The sequence below is a fragment of the Phalacrocorax carbo genome, chromosome 4 (assembly GCF_963921805.1).
Source record: "Phalacrocorax carbo chromosome 4, bPhaCar2.1, whole genome shotgun sequence".
In the NCBI taxonomy this organism is placed as follows: domain Eukaryota; kingdom Metazoa; phylum Chordata; class Aves; order Suliformes; family Phalacrocoracidae; genus Phalacrocorax; species Phalacrocorax carbo.
The window spans coordinates 82,195,087-82,211,106 of record NC_087516.1 but is presented as its reverse complement, the minus strand read 5'-3'; the positions used below and the strand labels follow the sequence as shown (position 1 = coordinate 82,211,106).

Here is a 16,020-nt window from a genome sequence, read left to right as displayed (position 1 = left end):
ATGAGGCACTATCTTCAGGCCTTTTGTCGAGAAAAATCAAAATTAACTAGCATTTTACAGCCGGAGCCACGATAACACAGGAATAGGTGATATAGCACATTAGGGGAGCCTCAATACTCCAAATAACTACAGAAGCTGTGAATTTTCAAGGAAGAAAAGTTTCAAGACAGCCGTTAGTATTGTACATTACATCCTGACAATGTGATAGTGAATGTTACGGCCGTCACTTGCTCCAACTCAAATCCCCAGCTACGCCCAGCAACTGCAAACCCAGTAAGAACTCTCCACTTGTGATCTGTTCTTCCATCTGAAGATAACCGCGAATCCACGTAGTTAACAGTCACCGTTACTAAGAATACAGACTCCGAAGAAAAGTTAGATGTGATATTACACAGGATTGTAAAAACCAATCTTTGTACATGTAATTAAAAAAACCTTCTGTATATTTTCTTCTGTGTACTTCTGCTTAAAGCTAATGAACACCACCTCCAACAGCATCCATTACGCTTGGCTTTTAAGAGTATATGAACACCACTACAGCATTTGCTTCTACCACAGACAACTACTGGCACAAAGTTGTGCTTTGCTTCAGTTCCATGATGCAAAACCCACTCAGCGCAAGCTTACCTGGTAAAAAAAAAAACCATCAAGCCCCTCCCTCGGTACTTCTGGTAGCACAACTCCACCTACAGCATATCCATGCTCCTGACCAAGACAGATAGAACAGCAGAAATCTCCAGTAGGTTTGAAATCTGCGGCAATTTTTACACGTACCCTCAAAAAGAGTATGGTGCTGTGGTAAAACAAACAAACAGACTTTTTTCCTTAGTTTAAATACACTTTGAAGTTCAGTTTGCTGAACAGATCTAAACGTTATAAGACTTGACTTAAACCATGTTAATAATCACAGCTTTCTCTTCTTCCCTATCAGGGCAGCAGCAAGACACAGGAAGATAGAGAGACCTCCTCTCCTCTCTGATCAAGCCGTTTCCCCGCTGGCCAAGGTCCCGCAGCGGCATGCCCCACGCAACACAGCACTGCCTCAGCCCAGAGCCGCCCTGCACCCCCTGATCCCATCGGTAGCAAGGCACGCATCCAAAGGGATTCCGGTCAGGTGGCAAACCAATTGCTGACGCAAAACTAAAGAAACTGAACAAGGCAACTACATGGGAAATGTTCCTTTGGCTACGGTGATTAGCTAAGTCGTCTGGACAGGGTGCTGGGCCGTCTTGTCTAGGCTGTGCTCTTCCTAGAAAGGTTGGACTAGATGACCCCTGAGGTCCCTGCCAACCTGGGATTCTGTGTGATTTCAATTACGGTAGGGTCCATGGACACGGCTCAGAATTAGGGTCCTGCTCCACAGGAAGCCATGCACATTCCTTAAGAGTGTCAAGAGCTGATGCCTCACACAGACCTATACTGAAGCCAAGGGTACCCGTATGCTTTTTGAGGTAAGGCGCATGGTTTTCCACGTGCCTGAGAGATCTGCGACTGCTGCGTGTCAACTGGGTCAATACTACCTCAATTAAAGAAAAACCCACTAACAAACAAGAATAATAGAGGGGTGCATGAAGCGTGTTCAAGACAACTAGAATCTTACAACACTTAAGAGCTAGTGAACACCTGAGCTGATGAAAGCACTTGAGGAAAAGGAAAAAGCAGACCTATGCTTTCAGTTGCAGTCTCAAGAACTGAAAAATATTTTCATGACATGAACTAATTAAAGGTTTCTTCTTCATTAGTCTGCTGTGAACAACCGTGCTCTGCATATGCAGTTTATCTAATAATCTCATCTTGCAAACCAATTAACTGTTATATAGTATGATACTGGATACAATCCGAAACATTTATTCCAAAAATTAAACCCTAATACATTATAGCATTGTTATTTGTGCTGGAACATATAAACATTTAAAACTGAGTCTAAAAGAGCAGGGTAAGGAAGCAAATATGACTTTTATATACTAAGACTATCCAGACAGCTTTAAGTCAACCCAGACACTTTCTGCTTTGACAGACTGACCCTAATGTGCAATTGAGATTCTCTGAGTCAATACCTCCTCCAACTTTCTCTTTCTGGCTCTAACTGGAAAAACTCTACCTGTTTTACTACACACGCCATGTTGTAAACCTTAAAAAGGAAAATCTTGGCCCTTAAACTTCGCCTTTCAGTGCGATTTGGATTTCAGTTGAAATAATCTTAAATCCTCAAGACACTTTTACTATTTAAAAATTGTTGCTTCTGCAGAATAGGCATGTTTTCTAACCAGCAACCTTGCACGTGGGATATAAGTGGTCATGACTGGACTGGACTGGCATCCCACTAGAATGACAGGTTAAAATACTCAGCTCATCTGTTTCCTTAAAACACGGAACCTCCCAAGTTTCTGAAGAGGTAAAACTGTGCCCACAATCATTCACATGTGAACAGCATGAAAAGCGCAGGGTTCCTGAGAAGCTTCCATGAAGGTATTTTCAAAAGCATCCACAAACCTCAGGAATCTTGTAATTTGTTTAAAAGATTAAATATGTACCTAGGAACCTCAAAGTCAAGGAAGAATTCAATGCAATACTGGATCTCTGAGCCTTAAGCTGTGACTGTGGTCTAAGTACTTCTGGTGACAATATATTTTATTGTTCCTTATACTGAATTACCCTAAAAGAATTACAAAGGAACTAAAATAAAGCTAGAACTTTGATCAAATGCAGGGATTCATGAAACACTGTTTATGTGAACAAATCTGCTCAAAGTAATGCCAATTAATCAGTATTTCAGCAAGGTTCTCCATGTCCTGAATCCATCTTAAATAAAAAATCCTAACTTAAAAGCAACCTAAAATTTTGAAAGGCTGCTTCTGTGTATGGAAGAGAAATGGCATCTTGCAAACGGTTCATACTGTATTCAGGTTATCTGAGATACATTAATGGTAAAACACTTGCTTTCAAAATAAACGAGCCAGCTGTCTACAGCGCACTCAGTTTCAGTTAAGCAAATTCACATTAGGAAAGACATTAGTTCCAGCTGCTCAGACTGTGAAATCATGAACACATGTATAATTTCAAATAAATGTGGAAAGCAAATCCTTAGACAAATTAAGGACTTTGATCATTTTAACTGTCGTCTCCTTCGCCTCTGCTCTGCCACACCGCACGGTGCAGAAGGTGAGAAAACTCCTCTGAGCCGAAGCGCTCTCTCCACAAATTATCAGAGTGTCTAAAAGCAGCAATACAATGCGCATTTTTCTCGGAATAATTCATTTGCTTCTCTCCCGGCAGCCTCAGGCCCTGGGCCGGCCTCCCTAAAATTCCACTGCAGCATCGCCAAAGCCCTTATATCCAGGGAGGATCCTACACGAGCAACAGAGAGGGCAACTCTTGCCGCAAGTCGCAGGGGACCCAAGCAATTGCCATCCTTAGGGTCAAAGCTGCAGAGGGGTACAGGGAGCCGCAGGCGCTGCCTGCTGCCCCAGTTCAGGTGGGCGTCAGCGGGTCTGTGCTAACAGACTAGCTTATGGTCACGGTGCCCAGGACGTGGTACGCGCCCCTTTCCCCCACCCGGGTTGTAAGGGCAGCTGCCTCCAGCTGGACGGCATGCAGCAGCGAGCTGGGGGACGGCGCAGCATCTGCCGCCTGAGCTATTTGCTTCTTGTGCATCATCCAGTCACGATGAACAAATAAGCTAAATCAAACCAAGGCTATTTTATTGCTGTAAGAAGAAATAGGGGGTTCTTCAATAGAGAGAAATCGGTGCTTTTTTAAGCTGCTTCTATTTCAGTTGAAGCTTTCCTGACATTCCCTCACATTCATGTGGCTCACCTGCCTTCCAGCAACGCAAGCCCCTGACTAGCAGGTCAAGGATGAGGTGATACATATGGTGCACATCATGCAAAGTCTCTTAAAGGTAAGCCATGATGAAAATCAAAGTGACTATTCACAAGTGAGAAGCAGAGGCACGTCTGTTTCGACAAAAGGATGTTTTATTCTACTCATTTTTTGCTTCTATACTCAAAAATTCAACCTGTCTACTCTGAGGGACTGCGGATACACCAGAAAGAAGCTGGACTAAGACCATCTTAAAAAAATAAGATTTCATTTTGGTAAGATAAGTGACATCTTCACGGGGAGTTTAAAAGGTTGCTTCATTTGTTCTTGCTATTATATCCTTAATGTTGACTTTTGAGGGGGGAAGCACATCCACGTCAGGCACCCATCAGTCTCTGACCGATCGCTGAGGCAGGCGGTTTCCTGCATGCAGCAGGCATGTAGGAGTTATAAGGAAACAGAATGGGGTGGTGGTCATAGGAAACAAAGATAGAGGTGAAAACAGACAAGACACAAACCTCAAATGTATCCCACCCTGACAAAATCAATGCAAAATCTCTGTACAATGTTTAATGGAAAAAAAGGGGGGGGGGGGTACCTTTTTTTTTCTCATTAAAGACTACCTTGGATATGGCCTCAGCTGGAGCTGCTGGGGAAGCAGAATTAGCTGTTGTGCCAGCAGAGAGAACATCTCCCGTGGCTGACGGAAGCCTGCCATGTTTACGAGGCCACCAGACAGAAGCCCAGGCACATAACCCAGCACAACAGCCACTACAGGCGCCATCCACAGAAGATGACCAGCAGGAGAGGGGTAGTTAGTGCATCCACACTGATTTTTGTGCACAACACATCCCCCTTAAAAAGATTTATACCATCTGAGTTTGCACGTATAAATAAAAGTAAATTCTGCTATGTCATGACTGATGTTGCTTTTTGCTTCTGCCAGAAACATCCTTCAAACTATTTGCACCGGAAGGTTTTTCCTTAGTCCTAAACCAGGCTGCATTACTTTGTCATCCTTAATTAGCAGTTATTCTAGCAATAATCACAACGACATGCTCTTAAGACAGATGTATCTTCACAGCGCTGCTCATACTTTATTTCTAACCCCAAGTCCATAACATAAACATGCTTCACTAAATTTCACAATTTTGCTTTACCGAGTTTCACGTTTAAATTGCTCATCTGTGCTATTTAAAAAAAACCAAAACAAAAGCAGCTTTGGGAGAATTAGATGAAAACTAAATAAAAAACTGGTAAGAAAAGAGGCACCGTGGGAAGTGCAGTCTGCAACACCTCCGAAAACACTCAATGCACAGATCGGCCAAAAGAGCTGAAACCCATCTGCTGACCTTACTCCTCTGGGATTTTAAGTGTGAGAATATGGACTGACGCCATAAATCTTCTAGGTATCAAGAGCCCCAGCTTTAGCTCCTAATTTGAGATTGCCATTTTAAGAGAGTTTGGCTTTCTACATTCTTCCTAATGGCCAGCACTTTAACCTGTCAGCCGCAAAAGGAAAACTCCTTTCTTATTGACACCTCCAAAAGGTGTATCAGGGTTTTGCACTGCCAACACTTTCATCCTAAGCAGGAACGGTTGCATCTACTCATCAAATTACAAATTTACTTGAGTGCACGCTAAATTGGGGATTCAACTGTTTCACTCTTGCGCCATTTTTAAGAACCAAGTAAAAGCACTATAAAAAAAACTCTCTCATTTAGTACTTTGCAAGTTTTAATCAAAATTTGCAATACAAGTTCGAGAGTCACTTTTGCCAAGTCTTGAGGTCATTAGCAGAAATGGTTCAGAACACCTGAAGCTTCCAGGTGATTTCTGAAATATTTTTTGTAATTTAGCTGCCATATATTGCTGCAACTTTTTCAGTTGTTTGTATTGGGCTCAGGAAAGTAATTGTCTCCGAAGGCATTTATTATAAGGAAATTAGCCCCTTATTGATTCAGTTTTTCTACCTCCACCTCAAGTAAAAACACCCAAAAACACTGAAAGCATTTTTCAAGGAACATTGTAAGCACATATTTCAAAAAAAAAAAAAGTAAGAATTTTGAAGCCAAAACTGATCACATGGAACGCATGAAGGGGCTGATAAAATTTAGAAAAAAAAGTCCATCCGTTTAAAACGTAAATTAAATACAATTGCAAGAGCAATACATAGACCCAAGTGATCAGAGAGATTTTCTTTAACAGCAGCAGAAACAAACATCCACACAGAGCGCAACTCGCACAGCAGGGATGGGCTACGAACCCGGTTCAACCACACAAGCACATTCAGAAAGCCACAGTTACTGGCACTGGAAAGGAAAACTGTATTTTGCACTCAGGTTCTAAATAATAAGTCAAAAACCATTCATTAGGGCAAATAATAGCTGAAAGATGTTGGTGTGGCACGCACCTTCAGTATCATCACGCAATTGCTCCACCACATCTGTCAAATCCTCCCAAGAGTCTTTGCAAACAGCAAAAAGAAAGGAAAAGAAAGAAAATGTCATGCAAGCCATGATCCAAAGGAAAGATTCAAAATCAAGGTATAAGGAAAGGATAACTGAAAGGGAGATTTGCATAATACGAGACTTAATTCACAGTGGGAAGAGATTTGCAAGTCAAAAGGGTTTATTAGTCTGCCCAAAGCAATACACCAAAGCTTTTTTTTTTTCCCTTGAGAGTCAAATTAAGGTAGGCTTCAGTAAAGCTTTAGAAGCTTTGTTTCTTTCTGCATCGACAAAAGCAGCGTTTTTGTAAAGCACCATCTAAAAAGCAAGAACAACATTATTTTGTTTGCAAAATCAAAGCACTGAACTTGTGGTATTTATGCAACGTCAGCATTTCCTTCAGGTACCTCCTACCCAGCCCCAGAAAGAACCCCCAACAAGGAAATACAGCCACACATGAAAAGCAAGCACATTTCAGGAAAAAGACACACTGAGGACATTTTAAATAAGGTTAAACAGAGCTTTAACTCTGTTATGACCATCACTCCAAATGAAAAATCTTGCAGAGGTAATCCAGCTGAGCCTGGACAAGGGTCACAGGTTTCACATCGTCATTCTGATGATGACTCAAGTAAGGCCTCAATGAGGAAAACACCTCTATCTCCTTGCCGGGTGCCTGCAGATGGCTGACAGGCACAGGGAGGGGGTAGATAACCTGGGAGAGGAGCAGGCAGGACAAGGGAAACTTGTTTCAGCACGCCTGCTGATTCCCTGGTTTCAAACCCAGGAAACAAAGCCAGACAAAGCCGTGGAGGGTCTGAACCCTGTGCGATTTTCAGCTCCCTACTTACGTGCCCGCTCTCCCCAGCGCTCATTTGCGATCGGTTGAAGGTCCAAAGCACAAGAAAGGCTCTATTCCCCTTTACCAGCCAACCGTGCCGAAGTCCTGAGCAAAGTACACATATTACTAGGACCTCCTCCCTCCCACGGAAAAGCTATCACCAGCCTCCTCCTGCCACAGCAGGAGCCAGCGTTGGCTAGCAAACAGCATATTCACAGTATGTAAAGGGAAGAAAAGAAAGTTGTATCAGTACGACTAACAATTCAGCTGGGTCCCCGAAAGCTTCCTACGCTGCAATACCATTGACCAACAGTCTTCTCATCCTCTGAAACTGTTTTATTCACGTAGCTGATTTTTAGCTGTTTTCTTCCGAAACCAGAGGTTCAGCTCTTCCCCTCTGGCTAAGCATTACTGCAATACTAGGAACAGCAGAGGACCACCACTCCATGGGTCCTCCCACATACCCAGGCTGAAGTGATCAACTGCTTCTGATTGAGCATGGATTCCTCCTCTTCTTGTCAGGGGTGAGGAGGGAGGGAGGGACAGACAGCGAGCACAGATTCACCTACCTCTGCTTGCTACGAGCAACAGGGAGTTTCCGTTGAGAAATTCCCCGCTATTGCAAGAACAAAGCCCTGGTGACGCTCCTGCTGCCACCAGCTTCCTCCCCACGCTACGCTTACAGTTTTTGGCCTTTTACTGCAGGTGTTAGAGTTCTCTGTAGGTTCAGGAGACTGTTTGTAGCTCACAGTGCAGTGGTGGACAGACGTGTCTCAGATGGCTTCCTGAACCGTAATGCACTCTTACCTTGGGGTGCTACGGATTAGACTCGGTCACTCATGGGGTCACCATCACCCCTTTCCCTTTCTGTTTTTAGGACTTGAAATGCAGATGTTAGCGTGGTTGAGAAATCCGGTATTTGTAGAAAACGCTTTGCCTAACAACACGACAAACAAGTTAATATGGCTAGTATTTTCGAGGATTTCGAAAAATGAATCAGACGAGAACCCAGCTGCACATGCAATCATTTAATAGCAGTTTCCATCACAAATATCAGACCTAGGTCCCGGCCATTCCAGAACCCCTAGCTACTGAGATTGAAGCCAGATAAGGGGCGTTTTGGTGATGATTTCAAATACTGAGGGTTTGCAGTTTTTTTCCTTATTCTAAAGTGTGAACAGTGAAGAACATCTTATAACCAAAAAAAAAATATTTATCACGGGCTTGGTAACTGGGACAGAGATAATTGCCAGGCCTCACCTGACCTTTCACGGGATCTTTCTCACCTTGATTTTGCCACTTTCAACTCCTCCCTACACGCACCACACAGCCTCCAATCATTAATGCTCTCTACTCCTCTGAGCCTTGCTCCGCTCCATATCCAAAAAAACACTCAAAACCTCCAACCTCCTATGACAGCTGTTAACAACAGGTAGCGAGGCTGACACATGGAAGAACAGGCTTTGCTTTCTCATCACTAATTTTTTATTTTCTAAATCACCACAGGAAATGACTTCACTGTATGAAGTCAGCACAGTCCAAGCAGTCGAGTACCTCACCTCGTGTAACACCTGGGCTACGTTTCACAGAAAGGTCTAAGAAACCTCTCAGGACTGTGCTGGCTCTATCTGGGCAAATGCTACCCACTTCACGGTGAACCATTAAGGGATTTTTGTTTTTAACCCTTAACAAGTGATTCATGTAAAGATTACAGACAAATATTTTCTGCTATTATATCCCTACAGACAATAATCCTACCCTCTTTCTAGCAAGAAATGCTTGCAAGAATTACATTAATTTATATCGGCACAAAGGCCCTATGGGATTCGTACAGATTTAGAGGCAAAAGCACACATTTAATTCATACTTCCTTTCATATTTTTTATTTCTTCATGCATCTAACTGCAGTTTGCATACATTTCATTTCTTCTTTTTCCTTGTACGGTTTTCCCCACTTGTCTGGAATTTCTACCAAAAAACAGAAGGGAAAAACCCCTTCACACACACCCAAGTAAAGAAAGAAAGAAATCACAAAGACCTGCAACGTGATAGCTGCTGTGCTCCTAAGGCAAACTCAACACTTCTGATTATTACGGAAAAATACTGAAGCCTGGAACTGATGTGTTCCAAATTTAGAAACCAGGACGACCAAGACTTAAGTCTTCCTAAAAGGATTGCCTCGTTCCAACTGGATTCCCAGAAAGATTAGCTCTATAGAACTGAATATCCCACAAGCGAGTTCTTTACAAAAGAACTGGAGTACTTATCACTGATGCAGTAATCATAAAAATCCCATCTGTTATTTCAACAATGAAGTTTTCCCGAAGTTACTCTCTTCTCGGCGCCGCTGACACAGCGGCAGCCTTTGCCCCGGTTTGACTACCAGAGAGAGGCCAGCAGCAGCACAGGCCTCCGTTTGGGCCGATTTACCCAGCTTTGCACTGGGGCAAGAAACGCCTTACAGCGAAGTGCCTTCAGCTGCAGGGGTGCAGTGCAAGTTCAGACACTCTTACTGCCAACCACGCTGTCTTCCAAGTCCCCTGTCAAATTAGGTTTACCAAAGCATTTTATCCTTTGTTAACAATTAAATACAAACCCATCTTCATGAGCAGGGATATTAATGTATGGGAAGAAGCAGCCTCTGTGTTTCGACTTTGTTCCTGCTAATAAGAATGCTTAAGAAGAGGTGGCGATTAATGAACAGCGAATGATTACATATGCAGTAAGAAAACAAAACTCCCTCCTAACTTTATCTCCCTCACTTTGCTCATAGCTTAATTTTTGGGCTAGTATTTCTGACAAACATACGCAATACCTAGTTGCGCTCAATAGTTACACTGAAATTTGGAACCACTCGTGCAGGAACGAGAGATATCCCCAGCGGATAACTTTCCCATGCAAATAAAAGCTGTTAGAAATAAACCCTAGGAGAATGTACCAGCATAAAAAAATTATTTCATGTTGCTATTAAACCAAAGAAGTGTCTCATGATTTTTTTTGAAGACTTAAGTTAATAGCTTAAAACAGCATTGGGTAGAAAGTAAAGGCAGAAACCTTTACAAATATTCCAAACTACCACAGAACCTCTCCACCTCCCACCCAGCTGTGCGCTGCAACACAGTGCTCCTGCACCTCCTGGCACAAGACGGCTGCGAAATGGTTCGAGTCCAAAGGCAACACGGCCGAGCAGTGAGCTGCCACACGACTATACAGTGCTGACAAAACGTGCTGTGTGCGTAAGCTGAGTACGTGAAGGGGAAGTCGAGGGCTTCCCGCCCTGTGGGCAGGACAGGGATGAATACAGCATCTGATGCATGTTACGGGGTTTTTAACAGGTATCTCATGAGCAGAAACCAGCAGAAGTTCCCAAACAGACAGCAGAAGTATCCCTGTGATATTTTACATAAACCTAAACCAGCACTGACCATGTGCCCTTTAATAAACATTGAGAAGTTCCCATAGTCTGGAGCTGCCCAGAAGCCCACAGATATTCCCCTCAAACTGCCAATACAGAATGCCTTCATTAAGAAATACTGTGCGATGAACTTGATCCCCTCAAACACAGCACCTTCGCCTCTCCTGGGCTACTACCTACTGGTAGACTCCCACGATTTGCAGCAAGCCCAGCCGTAGAACTGCAAGTTCCCCAACACGCAGCTTCCCAGGCCATCCATTTTCTGCCTACGTGCTGTTTACTTCCATTAGTAAATACCTTGTGAGTGCAACTAGGAGGATGGAGTGCTCCAAACTTCTTCTACAGCTACGGCATTTTTTCATGTGTAAAGGAGGATGCTCAGTACAAAGCAATGGATCCACACATCCTTTTTATAGTTTCCAAGCACAATGTATCAAGTTCCTCCAAAGACAGACCAAATAGGTCAGGATTTTTTTTAAGTACAGAAGTTCGTAACGAATATATAAGGAGAAACTGAGAAGTCAGTAAAATATGAAGCTAACCAGCACCCATTTTGGGAAGCGAGAACTGAGCTTGATACAGAAACTACTCAGCAAGGGTGAAACATCAGTTATGCAGCTTTAGCTGCTATGACAGGCTTGACCCAAATCTGTTAGATTTTGTACAGAAGCTTACAGAAAACTAATTGTGCTGCACAGCAATAAACAAAAACAACCTCAACAAGACCAGGGTCCCCATATTCTGTTTATCAAGAAGGAAATGGGTTATTTTTTAAAGCTCGCCCACAACAGCAGTCGAGATAAATACTAAACACAGCAGCAGCTGAAGGCCAATACCAGCGAAGACAACTGGACTGCACTCAGGCAACGCACTAGGGTTAAATCCCCTTGGCTCGTGCCTGGTCATTTGCCATGACTGAAACATGTTTACCGAAGCCCTAATATTCAAAGCGCTCCAGGAACTTTTTCTTTTCCCTCCAGAAAGCAAGGTCCGCCCCTCCATGCCTCATTACTGTGCCCGAGTCAGGGCGCCAGGGGTTTCAGCAGCACTTCTCACATTCACTCAAAGGCACTTCCAAGTTTAACTCTAAGCGAAATGCTACGGCGACCGCCAGTCTGACCGTAGCTGATAGCTTCCCTGCCAGATATGCCTCATTATGCCCTACCTAGGAAAAAGTGCTGTCCATGTTCTAGAGAGGGATGCTAATGGAAGAACTGCTGACACATGTGCTCTTTAGAAGGTTAACTATAGGATTATTTGTCTGATTTTAACTTACAGTCTTTTGCTCTAACCACTCGCTGGGGTTTTGGGGGCCAAAGCATCCCAGAACACAAGGGAAAATTGGAAGAGCTTAATAAGAAATATTGAATATGCATGACAAATTGCATTCACTTTTTTTTTCTTTAAGACTAGCACATGCTCCTTCATTGTATGGACAAATACTACTATTATCATGAAATTGAAGCCTACAGTAACATTATTTTATTTATCTAAATTATATTATCTCATATTTCTTGCCTTAGGAATGATAAATAATACATTTCGTAAGAAATAATTGAAGTAGTCGAGAAAAAATTAAGTAGCTGCTGTTAATATCAGAGGTATGTAATGATTTTTTTTCAGATTAGATCTGCACATCAGGCAGGTCCTGAAGTGTCGACGGAGAGAAGGGACCAGCAAATAGAGTCTCAGCATCACGTTCCAACACCTTGCAATCTAAAAACTGAGGAAGCAACCAGACAGCCTGCAGCCTGGAACACCAGGAACAATCTATAGAGAATGTACAAAGTAGCCTGAGAGAAAACATTTTTTACAACCCAGTACATAAAAATCCCATCTTTAAATATATACTATCTAGAGAGCGCCTTGCATAAAGAAGGAAAATTAAGTCTATTCATCTCACCCTGCAACTTCTGTCTGGGAAAGCTGTTTTCGAAACAGGAAGGGTGAAGAACAGATACTAAAAACACCTAACACACATTCTCCCGCGCGAGTACAGCTGCACCAACATGTGCCTGCGTGCAAGTCCTGGCCACGCTTCCAGAGCAGGAGAAGGAAACAGCGAGCACACAGGGCTCTGCTACTGCCTCGGGAAGCCTCAGCTCTCCTCGGCCGCCTACAGCTGTACTTTGCTGATGCAGCTGACCTTGGCACTATCTGCTCCCTGCAGATTAAGGGTTAATTGTGTCTATTTCCTCTGACCACACCAAGCACATCGACTCAATGCCTGCATTGTTATCCCACACCTACTGTCTTTGTTCTCTCAGTTAATGCATCCCAATCCAGCATCCAACTGCCAGAACTGCTTTAACTCACATGATAGTGCCAACAGCTTGGGCTTCCATTATAAATTGTGACCACTGACTGCAGCATTTTAGTGTAAAACTGTTAAGACTTTTTTTTTGGGAAGGCCATTGCCGTCACTCTTGTTTCAACACATGCTACTCCTCACTCAGCAGCACCGGCACCGCTGACTGACATGATCATTTTTCCTACACCACGGACGCTTTGACGTAAATTAAGGCTCACTCTGCATGGAAAGAAATAGCAGTGACAGATCTCCAACTGGGAAGAGATAAAAAGCAAGTAAAAAAGTGCAGAGGACTCGGGAATTCCAAGCCCACTCTCCATTACACATACAGGACAAGTAAATAGCAAATGCTCACCACGCACATGAATGGCATAATCCCACCCTCAGTTTTAATCCTCTCCCCACAAGTTTAACATCAGGCATTTCTGTGTGTTGCAACTGTGTGGAGCTACACAGAAAGTTTCTCCGCAGCCAGGCCCTTTCCAGAGGGAAACCCATGACTAACTGCCATGGGAAATCTCTCATTTTATTCTGGCACTTGATAGTTTGCACAAAGAAAAGAAAAAACAATACCCAGTTCCCCACCCCCCAACCCCCATCTTTCACTTCCCACCTCAGCTGACACCTAAGAGGTTTCTCTGCAACACTTTTGATTAATTATCTCTGAGGGAGATAAACCCGGCCCACATTTCCCAGATCTGACTTTATTTAGACTGAACAAGCTTATAAGAGCAAAGAAAACAACTCTTCATTGTAATTTCTTAATTACAGCATGGAAAATATTTACAAAAGCTTAGAGCTGAAAATATAAGCCAGAGTCGCCCTGATGCAGGTCTCACCCTAGCGTTGTAGGGCACTCGCTCCCTCTCCTTCCCTGGATCGCTTCCCATCAGCTGGAGGACTGGCACATCGTACTAATTGTCCTGAGGAGCTTTTTAAAACTTAATCTTCCCTCGCCTTTGGTTCAGGGTCAAGTGTCCATCTTCTCTCAGTCATTTCCCTTCCCTCCAGGGTTGTGATGGCATTCAGCATAAATACAGTAAGCAGGGCATCTCCTCCATCCCCGGTGAGATGACCATCTTTATCACATTACTTTTCAGTACGTGCTGTCTGGATTACATGACCTAACTGCTATTCAAAATATTTATGACCATTAACACACTGTAATTCATTTATCTTGCTTATTTCTGACTTAACATTTGTTCTACTCACTCTGATCTCCAGCTCCTTCAAACTTTTCACCTGTTTAGGGGTTTCTGCCACTGTACCTATTTTAAGATGCACTTTTCTAACAGAAGAAGAATCTCACACAGTTACTGTCAACACAAAGGTCCCTGATACTCTCAGTACAGTGTTTACAGCAGATTTGTAACAGAAAAGGCACAATCCCCAGGAAAATTCCATCTCCCAACAGTTTCCTTTCCTATTGCACGCTGAGAGAAAGCCTAAACCAAGATAACAGTTCCCAGGGTTTCTTCCTAGGTGTGCTTCGTTCTCTGCAGACCGATGTGGCTCTATACCAGGACCGCAACTCCCCCAGTAGCACAGCCCAGCAGAGCAGATGAGCCCTCACGTTGCACGGTGTAGCTCCCCACCAAAAATAAGGTGACTCTCGCTCCCTCTCCCCATGCGAACCTAAGTGCCAAAGCGGCCGCCAACTTGCAAAACAAAATCCTAACTAATAAGGTCATGCTGCTTCCTTAAGCCCTTTTGAAGTGTGCAAAGAAATGTGGAAAAATACTTGGAAGAGAAAATGGAGAGAAAACGTACAATCTGAAGAATGATTCAAGAAACAGTGCAATAGATTAATGGGCAGGAGGTATCTGAGTGTTGAGAAGAGCAGTTGCCTTCTCTGAAGTGCCATACAAGTCCTGTTCGGAGCCTTTTACACAAGCATGCGTCTAAAACTGAAACTTTTAAATTACTGGTCAAAAAAGAAGAAAAAACCTGAAGCTGGCTACCAAAAATTATACTAGGGAAAAGATAATTTCATCTTTGCTTGGCATACACTTACCACTCTAATTCCCCACTGTAGTGCAAACAACAGGATTTCTATTTTTCTTAAAAAAAATCCCAAACCAAAGATGAAAACAAAAAAGGGATACTCAAATCCTTGGCAGTTTTGAGTAAATTCACACCATACACTTATCATATGTATTCCTTCTCTTCTCAATGCTGATCCCATAAGGATTACAATTTCCATTGCTCTGATGTGAAGCTCTTCATAAAGATGGCTGATTACTCAAAGTAGAAATTGAACATCCAGTAAAACCGTCCAAGGCCATTTTGCATTTCAGTTCCATAACTTCTCCCAAAAGTTGCTATCAGCGTTTGATCCCGTATACACATGCGCTCTTGAACATGCCACAGAAACACAACCAAAATATTTTTCTCACCTGAGTCCCTAAAGACACCTCAACGATCATTACACATATTGCAAACAAACAGGAGCTTAATAGCCACGAGCATCACATTTCATTTTGTGGTGCCTGCAGAGCACAGTAAAGTTCTGATTACCTAATTAAAAACCACTGCTTGTTTAAAACCCAAAAAACTCATTTTGTAAGCCAAGCAGATTTCCAGTATATAGCAAGATCAGCTCATTTTCATACACGCAGAGTTGTTCCAAGCAGCTGGAAAAGAAAATTTAGCAATAAAACCAATTAATTAAGCATCTATCTTACATGTCATATTGTATGCATATAGTTGCAAGGAAGTCAGTAACTATGCTAACGCATCTACCCCTCTGCTACATCCTACTCTTGATTTATATTTAAATTTTGCTCAGAGTTACACTCAAACTCCAACTCCACGGCAGGAGCAGAATGACTCCAAATTTACACTGTTTCATCTCGGGTCAGAATCCTGTTTCCCAAAGTATACTGCCTTTGGCTTAAGAAGTAGCCGAATTTGGCTTGGTTTTACTCGAAAACATCACGGCCACAGAAGGTTGCGTGTTTTTTTCCAAGCATCAGTGAGTAAGACCACGATTACCACCACGCCCTTACACTCCGTGCTCCCTCCCCATCCCTCCAGCTCCTGTCGCAAAATTGGCCTCAAGGAGGATTCTTCCCAACAGGGCCATGGCAAAACAGCTCCCGAGGAAAGGGCTGACAGCAGGTCTGGCCTCAGAAATAATAAGCACCAGCTGCCTCTCTGCTTGGGGAGCCCTTGGAGCACA

At 43.1% G+C, this 16,020-nt stretch overlaps 1 protein-coding gene across 9 annotated transcripts in view; it reads right to left on the bottom strand.

Moving 5' to 3' along the window:
* Positions 1-16,020, bottom strand: part of RUFY3 (RUN and FYVE domain containing 3) — a 51,547-nt gene that overhangs the window by 23,765 nt on the left and 11,762 nt on the right. The window contains exon 1 of one of the 9 annotated variants that reach the window (XM_064450703.1): positions 7,124-7,226. The exons of 7 other annotated variants lie outside the window; for them this stretch is intronic. The gene's annotated coding sequence lies outside the window, so the exon portion shown is untranslated. Of the gene's footprint in view, positions 1-6,235; positions 6,290-7,123; positions 7,227-16,020 lie in introns of those variants that run through there. One more of the 9 variants, XM_064450704.1, reaches the window with a different exon arrangement.